The sequence below is a fragment of the Vulpes lagopus genome, chromosome 13, assembly GCF_018345385.1.
Source record: "Vulpes lagopus strain Blue_001 chromosome 13, ASM1834538v1, whole genome shotgun sequence".
NCBI lineage: Eukaryota > Metazoa > Chordata > Mammalia > Carnivora > Canidae > Vulpes > Vulpes lagopus.
In genome coordinates, this window is record NC_054836.1 from 5158955 (window position 1) to 5168367 (window position 9413).

Below are 9413 nucleotides of genomic sequence, written 5' to 3' on the forward strand. Positions count from 1 at the left end.
GGGAGGGGGAGTGATCATGAAAACCTCTTGGGTCCAAGAACCTGCACCAATATGAGGCAGAGGTAGACTACCACTGGATGAGAAACAGGTACCTTTTTCTTGCCCAAGGCCCACCAAAAATACAAGACAGAGTTTGGTTACCATAGGGGAGGAGAGAGGAGTAGGGGAGTAACATTGAAAAAGTCCTACTCCCCAGGCCAAGAGACACAGGACTTGCCTCAGACTGAGGCTGGACCAGGAGAATCAAGGATCACAACTTGCCTCCCATCACAGCCTAGCAACAAGCAGTAATGAGGAGGAGGCAACTGTGGAGAGGAACCTCACTGAATGGTGCAAATATGCAGGTACTATTGAAAGCCAAAGATAAAGTAGGGTATTGAGAAAAATCCTCCAGCAACCAATTCACCACACTAAGCACAAAGTGCTCTGAGGGTAAGGATAGCAACAACTAAACTCAAACCAGCTCAATTACTGACTAGATTAACTCATCTCCTTGCCCCCCAATAATGGCCTAGCAGAAGAGGCAAGTCCACTTCCAAGCATAAATATTATTTCCTCCAGTCTCTCCTGGTGTCTACAAATAATGTTCCACATTCAATAACAAATTATGACAACATAAAAAGAAAAGAAAAATGAGAGAGAGAGAACTTGTCAACAAGAGGGAAAACAGTCAACAGAACCAGATCTCATCAATAAGGATTTATCAGACAGGAACTTCTAAATAACTATGACTAATATAGGTCTAGTGGAAAAAGTAGAAAATGTGAGAATATATGGGGCAGATCTCATCAATAAGGATCTATCAGACAGGAACTTCTAAATAACTATGACTAATATAGGTCTAGTGGGAAAAGTAGAAAATGTGCGAATATAAGGGGCAGAAATGTGCGAATAATTGGGGCAGAAAAATGGAAACTATAAAAAGGAAATGTGAGAGAAAAAAAATACAATATCAAAGATGAAGAATTCTTGTGGTGTGCTCACCAGCAGACTAGATACTGCTGATGAAAGTCTCCTTGAACTTAAAGATAGTACTTATCCAAAATGAAACACAGAGGAAAAGGTGAGGATAGAGGGTACAGAAGATAGAATTTAAAAATTGTGGGACTATATCAAGAAGATAAACAATAAGGCAAAATAAATATTTTAAAATAAAATGGCTAATAGTTTTTTTAAAACTAATGAAGGACGACACTACAGTTCCAAGAAGCTCAGAGAATCTCAGGCAATGTAAATACCCCAAACCAAAATCAATATAAAATCCACTTATAGACACATCATAGTCAGTCTGGTGGATTGACTATGGAAAAAAAAGCTAAAACAAACCCAAATATTTTTCCTCTTTCAGGAGAAAAATCTCAAAGACAGCCAGAGAAAAAAGAAATATTACATACAGAAGAAGAAAGATAAGATTACAGCAAACTTCTTGCCAATAACTATACAAAGTGGAAGACAGTACAGGAACATTAAATATAGAAAGGGAAAAAGAAATCATCTTTTTCTGGAATTCTATACTCAGTGCAAATACCTTTTATAAATGAAAATGATGAAGACTTTTTCACAAAAATGAAAATTGAAGGAATTCATTGCCAATAAACCTGTATGTATTACAAAAATGTTAAAGGAAGTTCTCTGGCAGAAAGAGTACATACAGTACTAGTGAAAATTTGGACATATACAAATGAACAGCAATAGAAATGATAAAATGAGAATAAATATAAAAAATATTTTCCTTTTTGTTTTCTTTAAAAGAAAATTTACTAGGTACACATAGTAACAATGTATTATGAGATTTATAACATGTAGAATTAAAAGGTATGACAATAATAGCACAAATGTTGGGAAAGAGAAGGTTGAGGTATACTGTTGTAAGGTTCTTAAACTATTCATGAAGTGCTTCATTATTTCAAGGTAGACTGTAATAAGTTTAAGATATATATTGTAAACTCTAGAGCAACCGCTAAGAAAAAAGAACTGTAGCCTAACAGCCCATAGTGGAGATAAAGTAGATAATAAAAATAGTTATTCCAAAGAAGGCAGAAAAAAGAAGAATGAAAACTAACTAGGACAAATAGGAAATGCATAGGAAGATGTTAGGTTTAAATCCAACCATGTCAATAGTTAAAATAAATATAAATGGTCTAACACAAGGGGTCAATAAATTATGACCCTCAGCTCAAATCTAGCCTGCTGCCTGTTTTTATAAAATAAGCTTTATGGAATTACAGTCTCATCACTAATTTAGGTATTTTCTGGCTTCTTTCTCACTACAAGGCAGAGTTAAGCAGCTGCAACAGAGCCTGGATGACTTACAAAGCCTAAAATATTTACTAACTGGCCCTTTACAGAAAAAAGTTTACCAACCCCTGATATGAACACTGCAGTTAAAAGGCAAAGATTGTCAGATTAGATAAAGAAAACCAACTATTTTTTATCTACAAGAAATGTAGATCTACTTTAAATATAAAAATACCCATTGGTTAAAAGTAAATAGAAAGGAAAGTTTGTTCAACAAATGCTGCTCTGAAAACTCAAGATCTATATACAAAAGAATGAAGTTGAACCTTAACACCATATGCAAAAATGAACTCAAAATGAATCAAAGACCTAAATGGAAGAGCCAAAACTATAAAACTCTTAGAAGAGGGACACCTAAAAAAAAAAAAAAAAAAAGAAGAAGAAGATGAAGAAGAGGGACGCCTGGGTGGCTCAGTAGTTGGGCATCTGCCTTCGGCTCAGTGCATGATCCTGGGGTCCCCGGATCGAGTCCCACATTAGGCTCCCTGCATGGAGTCTGCTTCTCCCTCTGCCTGTGTCTCTGCCTTTCTGTGTGTGTGTCTTTCATGAATAAATAAATAAAATCTTTTTTAAAAAATTAAAAAACAATAAAACTCTTAGAAGAAAATATAGGGGGATATCTTCATGACCTTGGAATTTGCAGTGATTTCCTAAATATGCCACCAGAAGCTCAGTCAACAAAATAAAAAATAGTAAGTTGGACTTCAAAATTTTAAATGTGCTTTTTTTTTTTTTTTTTAAGATTTTATTTATTTATTCATGATAGACACACACAGAGAGAGAGGCAGAGACACAGGCAGAGGGAAAGGGAGAGAAGCAGGCTCCATGCAGGGAGCCTGACGTGGGACTCGATCCTGGATCTCCAGGTACATACCCCGGACCGAAGGTGGCACCAAACTGCTGGGCCACTGGGGCTGCCCTAAAAATGTGCTTTAAAGATCACTGTCAAGAGAGTGAAAAGATAACTTACAGAATGGGAAGAAATATTTGCAAATCATATCTGATAAGGGAGTAATATTCAGAATATATAAAGAACTCTTATAACTCAACAACAACAAAACAAATAATTAAAAAGGGACAAAGTCTTGAATAGACATTTCTCCAAAGATTGCAGGTGGTCAATAAACATATGAAAGATGCTGAAGATCAATAGTCAATAGAGAAATGCAAATCAAAACTACAATGAATTATCACTTCAAACCCAGCAGAATGGCTATTAATGAAAGAAAGACAAGACAAGACGTCTTGGTTAGGACATGGAGAAATTTTTTTTTAATTTTTTTTTTATTTATTTATGATAGTCACAGAGAGAGAGAGAGAGAGAGAGAGAGAGAGAGAGAGAGAGAGAGAGAGGCAGAGACACAAGCAGGCTCCATGCACCAGGAGCCCTACGTGGGATTCAATTCCGGGACTCCAGGATCGCGCCCTGGGCCAAAGACAGGCGCTAAACCGCTGCGCCACCCAGGGATCCCCGGACATGGAGAAATTAGAAGTCTTGTGTTGGTGGGAGTGTAAAAACTGGTGCAGTTGCTGTGGGAAAACAGTGTGGTGGTTCCTCAAAAATGTAAACATAGAGCTACATATGACTCATGAATTCCATTCCTAGATATATACCCCAAAGAATTGAAAACAGGGACTCAAACTGATATTTGTATACCAGTGGTCATGCTAGCATTAGTAACACTAGCCAAAAGGTGGAAACAACCCAAGTGTCCATCAACTAATGAATAAACAAAATATGGTCTATACATACTTAAAAATGTTTAAAATGATATGCTTCCTGTTATGTATATTTTATTCACAGTAAGAATGAAACAAAGCAAAAGCTAGACTGGCTATATTAATTTTAGACAAACTAGACTTTAAAGCCCTTCAGTGAGTCTCCACAGTTTTATCATCTCAAAGTCCATATTCTTTGGATGACAAGCAAGACCTTTGAAATTCTGTCCTCTGCCTACATTTCATCCCAGTCTCTTACCATAGGAAGTGTTTTAGCCATTCTTAAGTACAGAATAGCTTCAAATATGCCACGTTGTCTCTTGCCTGTGAGTCTTTGTGCCTGTTCTTCTTTCTGTTTGGAAAGTCCTTTTCTCACTCTTTACTCTTCCTTTGGGATAAAGACAGAAACTATCCCTTTCTGAAAGCTTTCTCTTAACCCTACCCCCATCCTAGACTTCAAGAGGTGCTCTTTCTAAATGCCTCCTTGGCACCCTGTATCTATCATACTGTGCTATGATGGGTGATTTCCTTGCCTGCCTCCTTTACTACCTTGTCAGCTCCTTGAAGGCAGGGATGCCATATCCTATTTTTTAAATTCCTATTGCCTGCTATGGTACCTAGCATATGATAGGCAAACAGTAAGTATTGTCAAATGAATCAAATTCTGTGACAATGCTCATGGAGATACACAGAAACCCCAAACATGAGAAGTCTCCTTCATTTTTACCTTTTTTTCTGCTGTCTAGTGTATCAACATATAGGGAGTAATTGAGAAGTATGCCCCAAACTGATAATAAATATTACTCTGTGATTGTTAAACTAGTGAAATCCACATACAATGGATGTGAATAAATGTCTGCAAATGTCATCCTAAGAAACAGGATGTAGCAGCGCCTGGAAATTTAATCAAGGCATGACGGAATGTGGAGGAAAGCTGTAACATAATCAATGGCCTTAACAGCTGAAGAAAGAATATGTGAGCAGAAGGGGGGTGGTCTGTAGGGAGTGCTGAAAAGCAGAGCCAAGGAACAAACATTTGTCATTATGTCTCCAGCCCTGTCAAGGGAAAGAGTTGTTTTTTGACCGTTAGACACAAATATGCAATCCACCCTCTATCCCTATGGATGCCACAGAGCTCATCCAATTCCCGCCCCCCCCCCCCGCCTTTGTTCTGATTTCATGCTCACAAACAACCTCTGGATTATAATTTGGCTTTCCATGTAGATTTTCCAACAGGAGAGAATGCGCTGACCAGTCAACATGAACATCTGGTCCATTTGGCAAGGACTGTCCTCTTTGTATATGAATGCACTGGTGTTCTGGTTTATACATCAGTCAGTTCATATACCCCAGGGGCTGCAGAGGTGCTCATTCTCCCAGCTCTTGCTGAGGCTGCCAATGAGGTCCTGTTCCCCTTTGTTTGCACCTTCACTCAGCACAGGCTGAGGACAAAGTATCTCAAATCAGCCACAGTTCCACCAGATTTGAGCCCATCTTGCTTCAGACTTATGTATTCCTCATCAAAGAAAAAAGGTGTGTGTGTGTGGGGGGGATGGGCTTTGGACCTTCAATCTACACTGATGTGCAGGATCTTTCCTCAGGATTATCTCTCTTCAGAAATCCTGCCTCTCCTGCTGATACAGTTCTTATCTTCCCATACCATAGTTCCCAGCCCATGTGTTTATTTACCTTAATAATCATTTCCAAAGGCTGAGGATTAGGCGGACTACTTTCAGAGAACATGATTAGAGTTGAGATGGGTCTGTCAAGGGCTTGCCCTGACAAGGGCTCAAGTACAATAAGAATGGAAGAAGGAGACCAGACTCTACCTGGTTTAGTTAGTCTTGTTGAAATGCATACCTGGACAATTTCTGTAAAACCTAAAGCCTCAACTAATGATTCTGGTAGATATTCTGTGGCATGCTTTGTTTCAATGGGCTGATTTGAGTTCTAGGAAAAGTTTGGGGCTAAGTAAATGGCATTGCTGTAGGAAATGCCAAATGGACCAACCCTAGCCCAGAGAGAGGCCTTGAATACATTTTCAGGCTGAAAGGAAGATCCATAGAAGGTAGAGGATGGAAGATGGGATTGGTGAACCCTACTCTAAGAAAAACAAAACAAAAACAAAAAACCCTGAACATTTATAATTAAATAGAAGGAATTAAGCATTTATCTTTCCTTTCTAGTAGGAACTGTATTTCAGGGTACTAGTTAACCTAGCTGATGAGGAAAAGCTCCACCAGAAGGATGCCAGCAGATAAGTGTAGAAGGATTTCTACAATAAGGAAAACAATATTTTGGAAACTCTAATGAAAATATGGATTCAGGCAAAGAGCTTCAATTGGTGTTAAAAAAAAGTGTTTGGTGAATGGTTATTTGGGGAGCTGAGACATGTATAGTGCAGAAGCAATATATCACAGGAAGCCTTCCAGTGGCAAGGTGAAAAAAAAAGGTGCAATGAAGGAGTCAGGCTGTCATCACTCTCATATCCTGGGATCAATCTTAGTGTTACTAATAGACACTCAGCCAGATATTATGTGTCCTCTGATGTGACTCAATATGGAGTATACAATATAACCTATGATCTGTTCTAGCCAAATATAATTAACTTCAAAATATATTTGAGATATAACTTTTACTTTATATGAAGAGCAGGAGATGGAAGAACAAGCTGAACAATATTACGAGGAAGAAGTCAGACAAATCCAGAGGGTAGGATATTCTGCAAGACAACTGACCTGGCCTCTTTGACAGCCAGTGTCACAGAAAAGGGACTGTGCCATGTTCAAAGAGACTTAAGGGACATCACAACAAGATGTGATATATGATCTTGGGCAGGATACTGATTTGGGCAAACCAGCTATAAAGAATATTTTTTAAATAAATGGAGACATTTTGATATGGATCAAGTATTGGATGAAATGAAGCTTTCAGAAACAGCAAGATAGTCCACTGAAAAGAAGGTTTCAAAGAGTATATATAGTTAGTGATATGTCGTTTTGGCTAAAATATTACATACTACCTATAATCATAGAGAAAGATCCATAAAGATGTTAATGTGGGTATTGAGATATGATACTTTTTCTGAGATTTTTTTATTGAGATATAATTCACATATCATAAAATTCATGCTTTTAGAGTATCCAGTTCAGAGGATTTTGCTATATTCACAGGGTTGTGCCACTATCATCAATCATCACTGTGTAGTTCCAAAACAGCTTTATCACCCCCCAAAGAAGCCCCATACTTGCTAGTAATCAGCATCCTCTCCCTCTTTCCCCACCTCTGGCAAGCAACAAACTACTTTCTGCTCTGGATTTGCCTATTATGAATATTGTATATATGTGGAATCATACGTATGTAGTCTTTTTGTATCTGGCTTCATTCACGTAGCATAATGTTTTCAAAGTTCATTTACATTGTAGCATATATTAGTACTTCATTCCTTTTTATAACTGAATCATATTACATTATATGGATATACCCCATTTTATTTATCTGTTAATAGTGGATGGACTTTAGGGTTGTGTTAACATTTTGGCTGTTATGAATAATGCTGCTATGAACACTGTATAAAAGTTTTTGTGTGAACATATGTTTTCAGTTCTCCTGAATATATACCTAGGAGTAGAATTGTTGGTCACATGGCTTACATTTGGAGGAAATGCCAAACTGTTTCTCAAAAGGACTACACCTTTTTACATTCCGACCAGCACTGTGTGAGGGTTCCAATTTCTCCGCATCCTGGCCAAAGCGAGTTTTTGTCCATTTTTTCTATTAGAACTGCCGTACTGTGCATCTCATTTTGGTTTTGCTGTTCATTTCCCTGATAGCTAATGATGTTGAACATCTTTTCTTTTCTTTTCTTTTCTTTTTTAAGATTTTATTTATTTATTCATGAGAGACACAAGGAGAGAGAGGCAGAAACACAGTCAGAGGGAGAAGCAGGCTCCACGCAGGGTGCCCGATGTGGGACTCGATCCCAGACCCTGGGATCACGCTCTGAGCCAAAGGCAGAGGCTCAACCGCTGAGCCACCCAGGCGTCCCTGAACATCTTTTCATGTGCTTACTTGCAATTTTGTATATCTTTGTAGAAGCGTCTAAGTTCTTTGCCAATTTAAAAATTAGGTTGTCTCTTTATTATTGAGCTGCTTCTGGATACTAGACTCTTATCATACGTATGATTTGCAAGTATTTTCTCACATTCTGTGGATTGTTTTTTCACTTTCTTAATGGGTATGCTCTGAAGCACAAAAGTTTGATAAAGTCCAACTTACCTATTTTTTCTTTTTTGCTTATGCCTTTGGTGTTGTATCTTAAAAACCATGCCTAATATAAATTCATGAAGATTTACCCCTATATTTTCTCCTAAGAGTTTTTCTTTTCTTTTCTTTTTTTTTTTTGATTTTGTAGTTATTCATTCATGAGAGACACAGAGAGGCAGAGACATAGGCAGAGGGAGAAGCAGGCTCCTCGAAGGGAGCCTGATGTGGGACTCAATCCCCAGACCCCAGGATCACACCTTTAGCCAAAGGCAGATGCTCAGCTGCTGAGCCACCCAGGGGTCCCTCCTAAGAGTCTTTCAGTTTTAGCTTTTACACTTAGGTCTTTGACTCATGTTGATCGTTTTTATATATGGTATGAGGTAGGTGTCCAACTTCACTGTTTTACACATGGGTATCCAGTTTCCCCAGAAACATTTGTTGAAAGGACAGTTTTTCCCTACTGAATCATCTTGGCACCCTTGTCAAAAATCAATTGACCATAAATATATAAGCTTATTTCTGAACTCTCAATTCCATTTTATTCATCTATATGTTTATCTTTATGTCAGAATCACACAGAATCTTGAATGCTGTAGCTTTTTGGGTAAATTTTGAAATTGAGAAGTGTGAGTCTTTCAGCTTTTTTCTTCTTTTTCAAGATTGTTTGGATCTTCTAGGCCCCTTGCATTTTCATTTGACTTATAGGATCACCTTCAATTTGTGCAAAAAAAAAAAAAAAAAAAAAAAAGGCATTTGGGATTTTGATAGGGATTGCACTGAATCTATAGATCAACTTGGAGAGTATTGCCATCTTAACTCTAATAAATCTTCTAACCTATGAACACAGGACGTCTTTCCTTTTATTTGGGTCTTCATCTTCTTCTTCTTCTTTTTTTAAAAATATTTATTTATTTATTTATTTATTTATTTATTTATTTATTTATTTATTTATTCATGATAGACAGAGAGAGAGAGAGAGAGAGAGAGAGAGAGGCAGAGACACAGGAGGAGGGAGAAGCAGGCTCCATGCCGGGAGCCCGACGTGGGACACGATCCCAGGACTCCAGGATCACTACCTGGGCCAAAGGCAGGCGCCAAACCGCTGAGCCACCTAGGGATCCCATTTGGGT